The sequence below is a fragment of the Petaurus breviceps genome, unplaced genomic scaffold (assembly GCF_028583685.1).
Source record: "Petaurus breviceps papuanus isolate PSGF00001 unplaced genomic scaffold, PetGlider_PUasm1.0 126, whole genome shotgun sequence".
In the NCBI taxonomy this organism is placed as follows: Eukaryota; Metazoa; Chordata; class Mammalia; order Diprotodontia; family Petauridae; genus Petaurus; species Petaurus breviceps.
The window spans coordinates 1,939,567-1,957,497 of record NW_027185655.1 but is presented as its reverse complement, the minus strand read 5'-3'; the positions used below and the strand labels follow the sequence as shown (position 1 = coordinate 1,957,497).

General features: G+C 41.9%; 2 pseudogenes; both read left to right on the top strand.

The window, feature by feature from the left end:
- Window positions 1-1,503: 1,503 nt before the first annotated feature.
- On the top strand, window positions 1,504-3,999 carry LOC138168983 (protein NDRG1 pseudogene; annotated as a pseudogene).
- A 13,236-nt stretch (window positions 4,000-17,235) lies between these two features.
- On the top strand, window positions 17,236-17,712 carry LOC138169375 (small ribosomal subunit protein eS17-like; annotated as a pseudogene).
- Window positions 17,713-17,931: the final 219 nt, after the last annotated feature.

Here is a 17,931-nt window from a genome sequence, read left to right as displayed (position 1 = left end):
TTGGTAGAAACAACATAATAATTGGATTATGGGGCAGGATCATGATAGGGAGACTTGAGTGTGGGGCGACAAGGTCCAGGCAGGGCCCCATCATAAGGATCTGGGATAGAATCAGTCACCATGTACTAGGCCCAGTTACTTTCAATGGGCAGAACCAGGCCAGGACACAGTAGTAGTACCTCCAAACTGAGCCACAGGAGTGGGGGATCTATCCGTTCTTTTATACCCTACAATTAAGTGATTGCAGACACACACTGCAATGGCCAAGGCTCAGTCCAGTCTAGATTTTTATTTGCCAAATGGCTTGATGGAAGTTTGCATCTGGAAGTTGAGCTGCTGAAGTGGATCAGATTCTCGCAGCCCTGCTCCAGCTTTCTTTTGAGAGAAGAGCAAGAGGTCGCTTCTAAGCAATTCTGATGCTTCAGAGCCTACTCCTGTTGCAATGCAGAAATTATTGTTCGACAGGCTTGACTCGCGTTTATCTAGCATGATTGTCATTTTTAGAGGACTGGGTGCATTTTCAAGTGTAATAAAAGAAAGCCATGCCCGTTGTTATGGCAAACAACATTCCATCTCCAGATGCTTACACAGTCACAGCCCACACAACAGAAGATCTTCTTATTCTGAAATATCCATAAATCTATACATATAAAAGGAAATTGTGCATTGCATTATTTATGTAATGTGCAGAGCTTTCTGCCAGAAAGTTATCCATCACACACACACACACACACACATGCTTGAAAGAGGAGAAATATCCCAATTAATTTTACAATATTTTTCAAGTTGCTTTTATGTGAGCCCCTCTGACATTCACTTTAAAATAAGCATATGTGATAAGATATATAGAAAGAAGAGTTCTAAATTTGTCTAAAAGATTTGTTATATAATTCCCTACTTCAGGCATTAAATATCCCAACAATTTATCCCCCTCGGTCTCACTTCCAAGCCTGGGTTTCTTACTGTTTATATTTTTTTTGTTTGTTTTTATCTCTTCATCTATTGAACCAGACTTGTGCTTTCCTCGGCATAGGGAATCCCAAGTGAGGTGACTCTCTTCACCAGTGCAGATCTCTGCCTCCTCTGAGGTTTGTAGGAACCTGCCTGGGTCACTGAGATATCAAGGGTCACTCTATGTTTCAGAGGCAAGACGTGAACCTAGCTCTTCCTGACTCTGAGCTTGGCCTCATATCTTTGATTCCCCATCATCTCTCAATGAGAAAGTCCTCTGTTGTGTTGTAGAAGTTCCCCCAGGAGCTCACAGGCACCTAGTCCAAACTGAACATGTATAAGAATCCCCTTTACTGTATTACTCACAAGAGGTCATTCAGCTTCTTCTTAAAGACCTTCAGTCCCAATAAATAAACCTCGCTGCCTGCACACACCTTTACTCTGCTCATCCACACAGTCGGGCTCTGAGTTCCCGAGCTGGAGAGCTGGACGAGACCAGGGTGCAGTTGAGTGTTTTCCCTTGGACCTGCATTCCTCATCTCCTAAGCTTCTTCCCCCAGGTAACAGATTGGGACCATGTTGAAGGACCTCCAGGATGTGGACCTCGCAGAGGTCAAGCCTCTGGTGGAAAGAGAAGAGACCATCACTGGCCTCCTGCAAGAGCTTGACATTCAGGAGCAGGACATTGAGACTTTACATGGCTCAGTCCATGTCACCGTTTGTGGAACCCCAAAAGGGAACCGTCCTGTCATCCTCACATACCGTGACATTGGCATGAACCACAAAACCTGCTACAACCCTCTCTGCAATTCGGAGGACACGCAGGAGATCACCCGGCATTTTGCCGCCTGCCATGTGGGTATTCCTGGGCAGCGGGAGAGAGCTGCATCCTTTCCTGTGGGGCACATGTATCCTTCCATGGATCAACTGGCTAAAATGATTCCTGGAATTCTCCACCAGTTTGGACTGAAAAGCATGACTGGAATGGGAATCGGAGCCGGTGCCTACATCTTAAACTCAGTTTGCTCTGAACCACCCATAAATGGAAGGACTTGACCTCATCAATGTGAACCTTTGCACTGAAGGGTGGATGAACTGGGCAGCAACCAAGAACTCTGAGTGGACCCAAGCTCTTCCTGATATGATGGGGTCTCATCTATTTGGGAAGGAAGAAATGCAGCACACCTGCCATCATCATATCATCAGTGACAAACCCAAGCAATCTCCATCTCTTCATTAATGCCTACAGCAGTTACTGGGATCTAGAAATCCAGCGTCCTCTCGCCAGAACCGGTGATCTGTTTATCTCACAACAGTCACAACCTTCCCTTTGAAAAGTGTCAGGCATTCTCGAAATGACTTTTAACCCTAACCCCTGGCCCCATTTTTGAGTTTCCTTCATTGGAGAACAGGAGGCAGAAATGCTCAATAGTTAACTGAAAGAAACTAGAGGCCAATCCCAAAAAGGATGGAAAAATCAAACACCTCCCACCCTTCTAAGGCAGCAGTGCAGTAGTCACAGATCAGAATGAAGAACAACTCTCCCTCTCTTCTCCCTTCATCCCAAGTTCAGTTTCTGCCAAATGGACAGAGGGGGGGCAGACAAGGGAGCTGGGGCTAATCAGTTCTGTGGCAGCACTTACTTACTGGGACTGGGTTTTTATTCCTCCAGCCTGTGAGGGAAGATGAGCATTCTGGGGGTACAAAATCTGGTTTTATCTAATTTTCTTTTTAAAAAATTCACAAGGAAAAGCGCACACATACACACACCAAAAAAACCAAAAATACACGATTATTTAAAAGGGGCCTTTGTGGAATGTTCTTTCAAAGCTTCCCACCTAGCCCTCTTCTTATAGTAGGTCCTATATAAACAGTAGCAGCAGGAGGATGGGAAGGGTATGCTGAAAATCCTGTGTCACTCCCAAACTCAGGAGACAATCATCACCAGACAGAAGTCCTAGGTAGGGGGTGGTTTGTCAGACAGCGGGGAACCCTGAGGTCCTGTCTTTTGTCCATCCCCTTCAGCATAGATCAGGAGCTGAGGCCTCAGGGTCTGTCTCACTGCTCATGCCCTAGAAGGGGGCAGTGGAAGGCAGATGTTGGCTTAAGTGCATTGAATACTGAATCTCCCTTTCATTTCCTACCCCTCCCAATCCCCAGCTATCCCAAAAATAGGTAGAGTGGGGAAAGGTGAGAAGGTAAGTTGAGAGTTTGGGCAGCCAAATTGGCTCTCCCTGACCCCTATCTAAGTTCAAACAGCCCTGAAGCCAGGCCAGGGCTGGTCTACCCTAGAAGGTGAGGATAGGATGGGGGGGGGGGGGGTTAGGGGCACAGCATGACTCAAAGTTGCAAGTGGGGTACAGGCTTAGTAACATCCAGGAAGAAGGGATGAGTTAGAGCTGCCTTGGCTGAAACACAATTGTTAGGGTCATAGTGCAGCATTTGCGACAGCAAGCTCCGTCCATGTTCATCTAGTTGAGGTACCACCTTACTGAAATCTTGTCGTGCCCACTTGGGGAAACTGGGTTTATAATCAGGCATAGAGGTCACTCCTGGCCAAGCTACCTCATAAACAGGTAGCTCTTAATGAGGGGCAAAGGGATGCCTGTGAGTGCAGATGCATCCATGAACTTCTTGAGATCCTGATGCAGAAATTTGAAAACCAGGTAGAGTTTGTTTTCTGCATGGATAACATCCAGCAGCTTGACAATGTTGGGGTGATTAAGTTCCTTGAGTAGAGAGATCTCTCAAATGGCAGTACTGGGGATGCCCTCTGTCTCAGTGTCCATACAGATTGTCTTGAGAGCTACCACTTCACCAGTCTCCTTATTCTTTGCCTTACACACCACCCCATAAGGGCCCTCTCCGATCTTCTCCACCTTTTGGAAATTATCCATAGAGAGCCGGGGAGCAGGGCTGGCACGGCCCAAGAGTGGGAACTTGGGAACGGGTGGGAATCCTAAAAAGAGGAGCCTGGCTCTAGGGACAGAGTTGGAGGGCATAGAGAGTGCGGTGGCTGGAGCCCGGATCCACTCAGTATTTCTTTAAGACCTGTTTTGTCTGCTAGGCATACTTTAATGGCATTATAAATTGCAAGTATGGAACCAGAGTCACTCTCCTGTCCATTCACCTTAAAGTAATTAACGAAAGCCTCTCCCACTGCTTCCACATCAGGTCCTCTCATCTGGGAGCTACTAGGGAACCATGGAGCTGCCTAATAGACCATTTAAAAAATGTTTCTCAGAATCTGTTTCTTAACTGAAATCCCTTTCTTACACACTATAAGTTATAATATTTTCAGATCTTTTCCTTCATCTTTTAAGCCCTTCACTAAGCTTCCTCCCATACTACCTCTGATTATGAAAATTGAGCATGAGGACAAACCCCCTTCTAGAGCCTTCCCCTTACATTGAAAGAAATCCATTGTCCCTTGGATTTCACATGGGCCTGCTTCCTGCCAGCAAATCCTGGGGGTCCATCATTAGAGACTCAACAGCAGTCCTGATGCCCCTCGTTGTGGGTGCCACTTACTTTGGCCAGCGCACTTGGTCAGCTAGCGAGAGGTGAGAATAATGAGACAGGGGTGTAATCAATAGTCTGTTTATTACAGGACCATTTCATGCAGAGCCAAAGATGCAAGGGGTTTGCAGAGTTTATATGCCCCCCCCAACAGAAGGTCTACGTGACCCAAAAGAATGTAGACACCCCAAAAGAATGGAGACAATGTACAAGGACCCTCCCTTAATCTCTTAATCTTTACTATCTACCCTTGCTTAAGGTTAGTTATTTGTTAGGATAATATCATAGGACCATATCCAGAGGCAAAAAACAAAAAAGATTACATGCCCTCTTGCTTATCTGCCCTGTAACCTTGCAGGTAATAATATAGGGGAGGGAAACATTTCATTATCGGAACTGGGGACTCCTGAAAGTTCTCTACATTTCCCAACAATTCTTTTTTTTTTTTTAATGAGCAATCCGGGTTAAGTAACTTGCTCAAGGTTACGCAGCCAGTTATTTCTGGGTGTGGTGCTAAGTGTCAGAGCCCGGATTCTATCCCCAGGTCATCATGGACTCGGGAGCCTGTGCTCTTACTCGCTGAGCAACCTGGCCGCCCCTTTTCCCAACAATTCTTGTCAAATAGAGAATCCTTCCCTGAGTAATTTGTGAACTCAGGTTTATCAAATACTGGGTTATTTAGTTCAACTATTTTTCATTCTTCCTTATCTAGCCCATACCACTGACATATTTCAATTTTTTAACTAACATTAAATAATTTATAATCTAGTTTGAGATCTAGTAATACCATCGTGCTTTGTAGCTACTTTTTGATCATTTCCCTTGAGTTTCGAGATCTTCTATTCCTCAAAGCAAATTTTATTATTTTTTTACTAACTCTATAAAGTATTAATTTAACAGTTTGATATATCACTGAATTTGTAAATTAGTTCAGGTAGTATCATTTTACCAAGTTGGCATGGCACATCCATGAGCACTTAATATCCCTCCAATTATTCATGTTATTCTTTATTTCATTGAGATCATTTTGTAACTATAAACATATAGGTCTTGGGTAAATTGATTCCCAAATATTTTATGAATTGTGTCACTACTTTAAATGAGGTTTTCCTTTCTATTATTTACTTTTAGATTTTATTACCAAAATATATAAATGGTGTGGATTTGTGTGTTGTGGGGGGAGGGGGAGAGGGGGTTATCCTGCTGAAGTTATTAACTGTCTCAATTAGTTTCTTTGCTTATTTTCTAGGGTTGTCTAAGCAAATCATCATGCTGTCAGCAAATAAGATTGTTTTGTCTCCTTTTGCCTATCTTTATGCCTTTAATTTATTTTTCTTGTCTTATTTCTATTGTTAACATTTGTAAAATTATGTCAAATAATAGAGTGGGAAGGGAACATTCATGCTTTACTCCTTTATTCAAAAAAGTTTCCAATGCTTCCCTATTACAAGCAATATTTGCTTTTGATTTTAAGTATACTTTTTTAAAAATCATATTAAAAAGTTCTTCTTAGACTATGTATGGTTTTTTTTAACACAAATGAGCATTACACTCTCATCAAAGGCTTTTTTCTGCTTCTATTTCTAGAATCAGGAGGTTTTGAATGTCTTCCTTTTTAATAAGATTAATTGTGTCACACAAAATAAGTAGCAGAGGTGAGATCTGAACCCAGGCCTTCTGACTTTAGAGTCATCATACTTCTTACAGTGTCAATTGTGCCTCTGATGACATCCTTGGAATAGAAAGAGCAGAAAGCTTCCTCCTCCAAAAAGCCCCATAATGCTAATGCATGGTTAAGTCTTGATGAGTAGGGAGCTGATAGACAGAATCTGGGGTGGTAGAGAGGAGAGGGCCCCATTTATCTTTAGCACTATATTTGTCTCTTAAAAGGATTTGAGACAGGGTTTTCTTGTTCAATTTTTGAGAATAATTTGTGTAATGTAGGTAATAATTGTTCTGATAGAATTGTCTGATATAATTCCCTGGTAAACCCACTGGACCCAGATTATTGTGATTTTCACCCCTTTGACAATTTTAATTTCCTTTTCTAAAATTGGGGTAAGATCTCTAACATTCTAGTAATATCTCTTTGTACCTGATTCTCTATTGTTTTAATTCTCAGTTTTGTTAGTATAGAACTGTCTAAAGTAGCTTCTGGTTATTCTTTTTACTTCTCATCTGCTGTGATTTTCACCTTGTTTGCTTTGTGTTTTATTAACTTGGTTTTTCCTTCCTTTTAATCAAGTTAGCTAGAGGTTTAACAACTTTCAATTCAATTTATCCATTTAATTCAATTTTCTTTTCAAAGAATCAGCTTTTAGTTTGGTTTATCACCTTTGTGGTCTTTCTGCTTTTCAATTTGCTCCCTTTTCCTCTAATTGTTGAAAGTTCTTTTTTCATGTTTATTTGGAGTTTATTTGCTAATTTTCTAGTTTTGCTGTGCAGAGAGTAAGAGTGAGCCGAGACCTGGGTTCAAGGTAAATTTAGGTGTGGATATATTGATCAAGCATGAAACTACCTGGTGTATAAACTCAAATCAGGAAGTCCCAAATTGGGGTACATACAGTGCTTATAAAGTCTAAAACCACAAAAACCACAATTGGGGAGGGGAGCTAGCATAAGCAATGACACACAGAAGCCAAGAATTACCATTAGTTAGATCTATAGCTCAGGGCTAATTTGTGCAAAGGTACAAGGGTACAACTTTTCCTGGAATAAGGGGGTCCCTCCCAGAACAGGGTGGAGGGTGTTGGGTGATGGGGACAGGCTAGGGTCATGTTCTGGGTACAGTGGGGACTCTGCTTGGTCAGCAGAACAGAACAGGGTGGTCTCTTCTTAAGATAAACTTGTACCATAAACCCCTGGACTATGCCTTGGGCAATACCCAGGACTATGCCTTAAGCTATTTCAAGCTATTACAGGGTATAGGATAGAGGCAAAGACAAATATATAAAGGGGCTTAATAGTGGGCTTCAAATCAGGAGATGGGTGATTTGAGTTTGGGCACAACACAATTTCTAATTGCATATTCAGTTCATTAATCTTATTTTTTTCCTACTGTAATGTTTGTCTTTGTTCATTGTTCATTTTGTCTCTGTTCATTGTCTTTGTTCATTCAATATCTGATCTCTTTTTTCAAAGCATCATTTGGTACAAATCCCAATTGTAGCTCTATCCACAAATCTGTGAGGTAATTATAATAATCTACTAAACCAGATCCCAAAAATATTCTCACCTTCCAGAAACTGATCAACTGTTCGTAGCAAATATTGCTGAGCTGACTAAAAAGAATGGAAATGCAAGGAAATAATGAATGCACTTCACTTGGTATCTATTCGTGCTAGTATAGCAGCAAGCACCCCAGCGTCCCCAGGGTGGCTGCCAACACAGGTTCTTAGATCTGCTTTGCTAAAGGAAAACAACTCAAAATGGGTTAACAAGCTTACTTTAATCAGTCAAACATGTATCGTTTACCTAGTTCAGGGGGAAAAGGTCAGCACCCTGAACTTCAGAGTATACAGACAGAATCATCAAGACAGAGAAACAGATCAAGTAGACCGGTTTCCAAACTGTGCAACCATTCCATCCATACCAAATCAACATCTGGGTTTTTCAAAGCCAGGGGGCTCTCAACAACGGCTTCCCAGAGTCTCATCTGATCAAATCACAGAACACTTCTCAAAGTGAGTCCCAAAGCAAAGCCTCACATCAGGGATTATATAGCCTTCTCCTGGGTCAGAAAATGTAATCACCCTCTTAACCCACTGCCCAATCACACAGCATCAAGGTGTGGGCATTCCTGAAAACCAAGCCTCCTGCCACAGGCTCCATGTGACCACATTCAGCCTATTAGGAGGCAGAGTATATTTTCAAATCAAGGAAGATTCTCAGAGTCTCTTAAGCCTATCAAAGGGCCTAAGGGCAGGAAGATCTTTAAATTTGCATTCCCATTACAGCTAGAAAAGCCACAAGTGATTTTTCTGCATTTCTTTTCATCACTGTCTCTAGAAATAATCCCTGCATAGTTAGTCTTAATACAAATAATTACCATTCTCAGAGTAATACTAAGAAATCCTAAATTATATAGATATCCTTTTGCTCTGAATTTTTTCTAACATCCTTCCGATTTTTTCTTACTGTTAATAATGTCATGAGAAAAAATAGGAACCATAATTATTTCATGACATTTTGATGGATTAATTGCCCAACCACCTGGAGATCCAACAGTAGAAAGTCCCCATCCTCTACTGAAGAAGAAATAAGACATAAGAAAGTATATAAGGATCAGGCAAAGCATATAGTCTCCTTCACTGTAGTAATAAATATTTGTGATCCTTAGATAAGAGATATCTGTAATCTTGTCTAAATGGTTATCTCAACCCTGAAGTTTTATTTACTTCAATTTATTTAAAAATTGTGAAATTACTTGGTCATCTCCCTTTGCCTCCTGCCCTTGAACAGAGGATGTTTTCTTATTCCGATAATTAATCCTGCCAGTTGCATTCCAAATACTTCCCTTTTGAATGATCCCTCCTTCTCTATCTCTCCTTCTCCTGTGAAATGTTTTATGTGTCTAGATTAAGGGCCACAGAATGTTTCTGATTGGCTATATACTCTAAGCAGTTCAGAAAAGATTTTAAACCCTAAGTAGTTAAAACTTATTAGCAAGAGTAATCTTCCTTGATGTGCTAATAAATGTCTTTGCTTTCAATTTGGTGCCACATCTTTGACCCACAAAGATAACTCTCCTGCTGGGTAAGCTTCTCCCAAGATCCTATTCCTCCAGATCAAGAGAATCCCCCCACAATACATACCCAAACACATATACTAAGCCCAAAAAAATCTAATCCAATGTTTTCAGTTGCCCTGGTGACCAAATTAGATCAAGTCCTTGGATAGTTATAATGATATGAAAAACCTAATCAGAGAGAAATACGGTTGGTTGGATGGATTCTTACAGAAATTACACCTATGAAAGATCAGAAGGAAAGTCCCAGGCCAAGGTTTGCTCCCTTTGAAGGGTAAACACCTCCAAGTTAGGTTCCCTTTTAACAGCAAGTAGCAAGCCCCTTTAATAAGGGGCAAGCTCTGAGGTTAGTTAGTTTGAGAGGTTGCATCAGCCTCAGCTACAGGAACTTTTACCTTCAGATAGTGGGGGGAGTTGGGAGTCTTGAGCCCAGGGAGATTGTGAGAACCTCTGCTGATAAGAAATGGCAGACCCAGCTGTGAAGAGCAGTGGGGGCGAGAAGGAACCAAAACATGTCAGCAGTGTGGCAGAAAGCCCCTGGCTGTGGGCACTTATAGGAGGCTGGAGGTTTGGCTTTGATACCAGGCTAGAAGGGAGAACCGAGATCTGGGGCAAGAGGTACCATTTCCCATAACACATAGTTAGAGGTGATTACAAAAATTAGCCATTCCCACAAAAAAATGCACAGGCAAAGGAGAAAGAATCCAACCACAGAAAGCTATTTATGGGAATAGAGATGACCAGAGTTCATCTTCAGAGGAGGATATTGAAGTAAAGAAACTCCCAAAGAGTAACATCAAATGGTCACCTACCCAAAAAGAATTCATAGAACATATTAAAAAAAGACTTTAAAAATCAAATGACAGAGATGAAGGGAAAAATTAATAAATAAGAATAATGCAAGAAAAACAAAAAAAGTTATGAAAAGAAAGTCAACCAATTAGAAAAGGAGATCCAGAATCTTAAAGAAGAAAATGATATATTGATAATTAGAATGGGGCAAAGTGAAGCCAGTGAAATTATATGGGGTCAAGAAATAATTAAACAAAATATGAATAATGAAAAATAATTAATAATTATTTATATTTATAATATTTTATATGTCATAATATAATGTATTTATATTATATAAATTATTATATTTTTATATTATATATAATGTTTTATAAATAAATAATAATAATGAAAAAGTAGAACAGAAAGTGAAACATCCTATAAGAAAAACAACAGATTTGGAGAATAGCTCAAGAAGAGAAAATATAAAAATAATTGGACTAACTGAAAGTTATGATCAAAAAAAGAATCTTGATACAATAATACAAGAAATAATTAAAGAAAATTGTCCTGAAGCATTAGAACAAGGGGAGAAAGTAGAAATAGAAAAAAAATACATCAATCGCCACTTCAAAGAGATCCTATGAGGAAAACTCATAGGAATATCACAATCAAATTCCAAAACCCCCAGCTCAAGAATAAAATATTAATAGCATCAAGATTAAAACAATTTAAATATGATGGTGCCACAATTAGAATAACTCAAGACCTAGTAGCAGAGACATTAAAGGACCGAAGTCTTGGAACACAATCTATCAAATAGCAAAAGAACTGGGGCTCTGGCAGAAAATATCACACCCTGCAAAGTTAAGTATTATCCAGAATGGAAAAAAATGGATATTTGATAAACTTTCAGACTTTCAAGATTTTGTTAAAAGGGAAAAAAATCCTGAACTTGATAGAAGATTCAACATACAGGAACCAAGATAAATATAAGGTACATGCCAAAGACTGATTATAAGTGATTCATAAGGACAGACTGTTTACTTTTATACATGTAAAATGTATGTCTGAGATTCTTATTAATAATTGGGTGGCTCATGAGAAAGATTGGGGTAAGCCTGAGTATGATATGAATTTTAAAACTATTTACGAATAGCTAGAAAGAATAATTATTTTATACAAATAAGGTGCAAGAGAAAGAATTGATACAGAGGAATTAGATGGGGAAGGAGGGCTGGTAGCTCTGGTAACCTACTTTCATTGGGAACAATACATGTATATTTAGAAAAGTATAAAAGTCTTCTAAGTTCAGAAGAAATAAAATGGTAGGAGGCACAGAGAGGGGGGAGAGGACAAGGAAGGGACCTTTAGAGGGGAGAATGAGGGAATAGATAAAAGGGGGAGTTATAGAAAGGCATTTAGATTTATGGGAATGGGACATAGGGGATTGGTCAGAGCCAGAAGGCATGCATCACAAACCACATGGCTCGGTACCTAATTGACTAAGTACTAAGAGGTGTGAAAGCTTTCCTTCAAGCAAGCTGCCCTTTAGGCAAGCTCCTCCCCCCAATGGGCTCTGGGGACTCAGGGTGTATCACTTCTGGACCTGAGCTCAAAGCAATAAGACATCCATGACTGAACACATGTGGTCACATAGGCCTTTTAAAGGACAGGGAAGATCTCCATATTCTATTAACATTACAAGAAGACATGAAGATTGTCTTTGAGGATGCAAAGGACTGTTGTGTAGAGGAGGGGCTAGCCTTTTTCTGTTCGGTCCCATAGGGTAGAGTTATGAAGTTACAAAGAGGAACATTGGGGGCTTGATGTCAAGAAAAATATTCAGACAGTGAGAGTTATCCCAAGGTGGAATGAGATGCCTAAGGAAGAGTGTGGTCATTCTGAAATTCTGTGATTCTTTGACTGTGTGAGACACCAAGTATGAACCTTGTCAAGGGCCACTCAAGGGCAGTGGCCAAAAATTGCTCGTATGATTTGTTTGAAAAGATATAAAACCAGGAGTGGGAAGATGTGGAATCAAGTCTCTGCTTTGTCATTTTGTGGTTGTGTGGTTTTGGGGTGTGTTATCTAAATCCTTTGAGTCCTCAAGCTACTCATCTATGAAATATGGACAATATTTACCCAGGTTCGCCAAGAGCTACAAACAAGAGAGACACAGCACAGTAGGCAGAGTGCTGGCCTTAAAAAAGTCAGGCATCAGGCAACAAGCTTTGATGAGTGCTCACAATATGTCAAACACCACTGGAGGTACAAAGAAAGGCAAAACCAAAACAAATCAGAGAATAATACCATTCAAGGAGCTCAGTCAGACAGACCTGAATTTGAATCATGATCCTTACCAGATGTGTGACCCTGGGCAAATCATTGAACCCTGGTTGCCTCAGTTTCCTCATCTGAAAAAGGGGCTGGAGAAGGAGACAGCAAACCACTCTAGCATCTGCCAAGAAAACCCCAAATGGGGTCACAAAGACTGAAAAACAACTGAATAACAATAATGAGCAATTGTAAAATACTGTTCATAAGAACCAGAGCTTTCTTTATGGCCTGTGTTTAGTATAAGAGTATGGAGGGGGGAAATCAGTGCTTGAAATCACTGGGATAGGATGCATTTCAAATGAGACCAAAAAAGAGGAGGAATTTTAAGAGGGACGAAGGTGTGGGACAACATGCAATTTTATTCTTTATATGTAACTGAACAAAATAGAAATTGATCCTTATAATCTTTGGATAAAGCAGCACATTGAGAATATGCATCCAATTACCATAGAAATCTGGTCCTGAAATCTCTTTGGCAATGACCACTCAGAATTAGAAACTTAAACCCTTCGGGGATTACCAAATTGTGTAAACATCAGGTCTTTATTTGTTAGGATTTTGTTTGTTTTGTTCCTTTTGCATTTGCTTTTGTGACCTACCTTTGGGAGTACAGCCAAAAGCTTTGGCTGTGGACCAAGATGGTTGTTTTCATCCTTCCTTCTTGAAGAGGACCATGACATCAGAGAATGATGATATGACTTGCAGTTGACTTTGAGTGAGAGGGGGTTGGGCAAGGTCACCAGCCTCACTTTCTCCTCCAGGGCCATCTGGGTCCTGGGACCAGATATTCATCCAGATGACTGGAGATGGCCCAGGATGCCATGGGAGACCCTGGCCCTTTTGGGCTAAGGCCTTTCCTGGTGACCTTGCACAGCCCTCACTCACTCGAATCCAACTCATTTCCTGATGTCATGGTCCTCTTTGAGAAGGAAGGACAGACACAACTTGTGAGTAGTCTCCCCCTCCTCCCCCTCCGTCACCTGAGGGTGTTCTGCCCCCCTCACTTAGAGTGAGGGAACACCCATTCAGTGAATAGGTCTCTTTAAGAAGTGAGTCCAGGAATGGCCCCTTTAATTTAAAAAAAATCAAACTGGGGAAGGAAGACCCTCAGGGCTGCTGGCTAAAAGAGAACCAGTTACTATATTTACTATTTGCATTCACTCTGTGCTAGGAGTACAGGGACCTGTTGTTGTCCAATCTAAGAGCTCCAGAGTGAATTGGGTTTAAGGCTTGGACTTCAAGAAAGAAATCTAGCCAGTAAACCCCAAGTTAATGAGGCAGTCCAGCCAACAAAATGTACCTTCTTTTGGGCAGAGCACCCAAGTGGGGAGACGGGGAAGGGGAGAGGGAAAGAAAGGGGGAGGGGGATGAGGAGGAGAAGAGAAAGGGAGAAGAGGAGGGGGAAGGGAAAGAGGAGAAAGAGGGGAGGGGAGAAGTCCTCAACCTCCCTCTCTCCTCCAGAGTCATCACAGTCCAGTGGCAGGACAGAATCAAGATGCCCAGGATGCAGTGAATGACCTTGGCATCTTCAATGTCTATCCAAGCTCTAAGCGCTCCTCAGCACTGGCTGAAGCCTCCTTCATGGCCATTGGAACATAATTCTCATCCCCCATTCCATCTGGGGAAGTCTTCACCGGCCTGGAGTAGACGGCCCCCTAACTCACCAATGGGTTTGAGACCCCTTGGTTACCTTCAACCTGGTTTAGCCCAATCTGCCAAAAACAGTTTACCGAGGTGTGGCTGATGGGGTACCTGGGGTCTAAATCAATTTGTAAAACCAGTTTGTACAATTGTAACTGCAATTTGTATTGTCAAACTCTGCCCCTTGCCCCTATCCGAACTCTGCCTGGGCAACAACTTGTGACTCCTTTGTTCTTACTTAATCTCTTCAGGTCTCCTCCGTTCTGGCCCAAATCTCATCTAAACTATGCACTAAAGTCACAAGTTCCTCTAGGTCAGCTCTAACCTTTATTTATGCACTGAGGTCCCTTCCCTCCATCCGGTCAGCCCTGACAATGGTAGCCCTACTCTTTAAAAGCAAAAGCCTGTACCCCTCTCACTCGAAGGTCCCCTAAAGGACTCTTGCCTGCTTCTTACAGAAGCGTAACAATAAACTTCTACAACTCTCACTCCAATTAAGCCTGAGACCTTGAATTTTTTCCAGACGCTATTGAAGGTTTTCTGGTCTTGGATAAGATCAGAGTTCCTGCTGAACCTAGAGGGAGCCATCTCTCATCATGGCCGCTGCCCATGCTCCAGCTTCTTGCAGCCCCAGGTGAGTTAGCTGGATCAGCAGAACACCTAAGGTGGACAGCAGCCCTCACAGCTGAGGTCCCAGTCCTCCCCGAACACACCCTGGGCTTCTTTTAGAAAGGAGTCAAGGCATGGTCCCTTTAATTCAAAACCAAACCAAACTGGGAGGGGAAGACTCTCAGGGTTGCTGTCTAAGAGAACCAGCTATTATTTACTATTTGCATTCACTCTGTGCTAGGGGAGCAGGGACCTATAGTCCAATCTAGGAGCTCAGGAGTGAATTGCAACCTGAGGGGCCTCCCCTCCCAGTTTGATTTTTTTTTTTTTTTAATTAAAGGAGTCATTCCTGGGCTCACTTCTTAAAGAGGCCTATTCACTGCATTTACCTCAAAAAGTGAGAAAACCTGGAAAGACCTTAGCCCAAAAGGGCCAGGGTCTCCCATGGCATCCTGGGCCATCTCCAGTCCTCCTGATGTGAATATCTCTGGCCACTAGACCCAGATGGCCCTGGAGGAGAAAGTGAGATTGGTAACCTTGCACAGCCCTCACTCAAATCCTCGTCATTCCCTGATGTCATGGTCCTCTTTGAGAAGGAGGGACAAACATAACCTGTGAGTAGTCTCCCCCCTTGTCTTCCCTCCTTCACCTGAGGGTGCTCTGCCCAAAAGAAGGTACATTTTGTTTGCTAAAAACTGCCTATTAACTTGGGGTTTGCTGCCTAGATTTCTTTCTCAAAGACCAAGCCTTAAATCAAGATGGTAGAATGTCTGTCACTGGGAACAGCTTTTTTTTTTTTTTACCTAAATCCAAGGGAACTTCAAACAGACTATCCAGAGTTCTTCCGGTCTTGATCTTTAGGGTGGGATTTGTGGATGCCAGAAGTCAAAGTTGCGCACAAGAGACACAAAGAGACAAGCAAGAGGGAGGAGGAAAGAGATGCCATTGTAAGTAGTCAATGAAAGCTGGACCATGGAAAAGTGGGAGGGAGAGAGGGACTTAGAAACAAAGAGACAGAGACAGAGATACAAAGACAGAGTCAGAGACAGAAACAGAGAGACAGAGAAGTGAAATTTGGGTTCACATGGGGGCTTAGAGGTAGGTTAGAAAAGTCGGGCAAAGTAAGAGATTGGTATTCAATTGTTAAAAACCTGGCAAACTGTGAATCTATATAATCCCAAGACCAGGGGTTATCCTGGGCTCCATGCATTTTTTTAATTGCTGTTTTGATATCTGTATTTCGTTATTATTGGTTTCCTTTGTGTTTTATTTCATGCATTAAAAACATTTTTTTTTCCGAGAAGGGGTCCATCAGCTTTACCAGACTGCCAAAGGGGTTCACGACCCAAACATGGTTCAGAGTCCCTGGACCAGAGATGAAACTGTGGGCTGGTAAAGATCGCAGGCTGCAAAGGGGAAATACAGTGGCAACTTTTCACTTTGCCTTTTTTCCAGTCACCAAGTGGGTCTTTGAAAGCCAAGCTTTGTCCCCTAAAGAAAGAGGGTAGGGAGCTGCTTGGAAAGAGGAAGTCCTGCCTCAGAAGAGAAAGGAGCTTCTAGCAAGGCTCTCTTCATGGGAAGAGTAGAAGTGAATGGTTTGGCAGACTAAATCCACCCTCTGGTTCAGTGGATGATTGACAGCTTGTCCTGTGAATTACCACCTGCTAAATATACTTTTCTTTTTTAAATCTGAATTTGAGATTTCATTGGTATAATGAATTGGAGTTGAGGAGACTAGTTCTGCTGATGCAGACAAGCAGCTGTTCTGAAACATAGGGTGTTAGAATATCAGGTTATATTTCTTCCATGGCCAAGCGATTTATATTAAAAAGATGGTGTCTGAGAATGGGTTTGGGACTTCTGGATCCCAACTTAAAAGGCAAGACTTTTGGAGAGAGAAGGAACAAGACTTAAAACAGCTGTTTAAATTTTGTAAAAGACATTTGTCTGGAGTCTTACAAATCTAATCAAGAGGGCTTTTTCTTTTTCTTTTTTTTAAGATTTGGTCATGGGGCAGCTAGGTGGCACAGTAGATACAGCAATGGCCCTAAGTCAAGAGGACCTGAGTTCAAATTCAATCTCAGATACTTAAAAGCTGTGTGACCCTGGGTAAGTCACTTAATCCCAACTGCCAAAAAAAAAAAAAAACTGGGTCAACCCAGACTAGAAGTACAGGAGAGACTCAAGAGTAAGGTCCCACTGTAATCAGCCGAGGAGTTTGACCTGCTCTGCTTTCAATCTAGACCAGTTTGTCTTTCCTTAGGTAGTCTGGTGACACCATTCCCTGCCTCTCAGAGATTCATCATATACATGCTGAATTTAATGTGGGTGTTGGATCAGCCCTAGCCCACTATAGCTCAGAGACCTAAACGAGAAAGGTCCACTGTCCTCAGTAGCTGGGATTATATCACGTTCTACCACATTCTGCCAAAAGTACTTTAGACTGGGGGCGTGGGGGAAGGGAGGATGAAAGGTAAAACAGACTGCAAAAAACTACAATCACTAAGAAAAATAGACAAATGGCAATAGGGAAGCCTAGTGATTCACAGGAGAGAAAAATCCAGGAAAGGAGCCAACAATAAAACCCATGGCCTCAGTTGATATCCAGAGGTCCTGATTCAAGAAAGCAAATATGAGCCCATTTTTTGAATTAAGATTTGGTAGAATAAGACCCACCACTGGTCCCTTCACCCTCCGGAGCCAACATGGGTCGAGTTCGGACCAAGACCGTGAAGAAGGCCGCGCGAGTCATCATTGAGAAGTACTACACCCGCCTAGGCAATGACTTCCACACCAACAAGCGCGTGTGCGAGGAGATCGCCATCATCCCCAGCAAGAAGCTCCGCAACAAGATCTCGGGATATGTTACTCATCTGATGAAGCGGATCCAGAGCGGCCCTGTGAGAGGTATCTCCATCAAACTGCAGGAAGAAGAAAGAGAAAGGAGGGATAACTACGTCCCTGCGGTCTCTGCTTTGGATCAGGAAATCATTGAAGTGGACCCTGATACCAAAGAAATGTTGAAACTCCTGGACTTTGGTAGTTTGTCCAACCCAGCCCACAGTTGGGATGAACTTCAAAACACCAAGAGGAGCTGTTTAATATTTACTTTTGCCTTCTTTCCAATAAACTTGAGAGCTCCCCCCCCCAAAAAAAAAAGACCCACCACTGAATTATGGTTCTAGAAGGGGGCACTTTATGCAAAAGGAAAATGAAAAGTAGAAGTTTGCATGTATGGAAAGGGTAGGATTAGTGGGTAGTATCATGTATTAAGAAAATGAACTCATTAGAAATCCAAAGATGAAAGAGGGGAGAATGTAGGGGGCAATGTCAAGAGTTAGCTCTGAGGA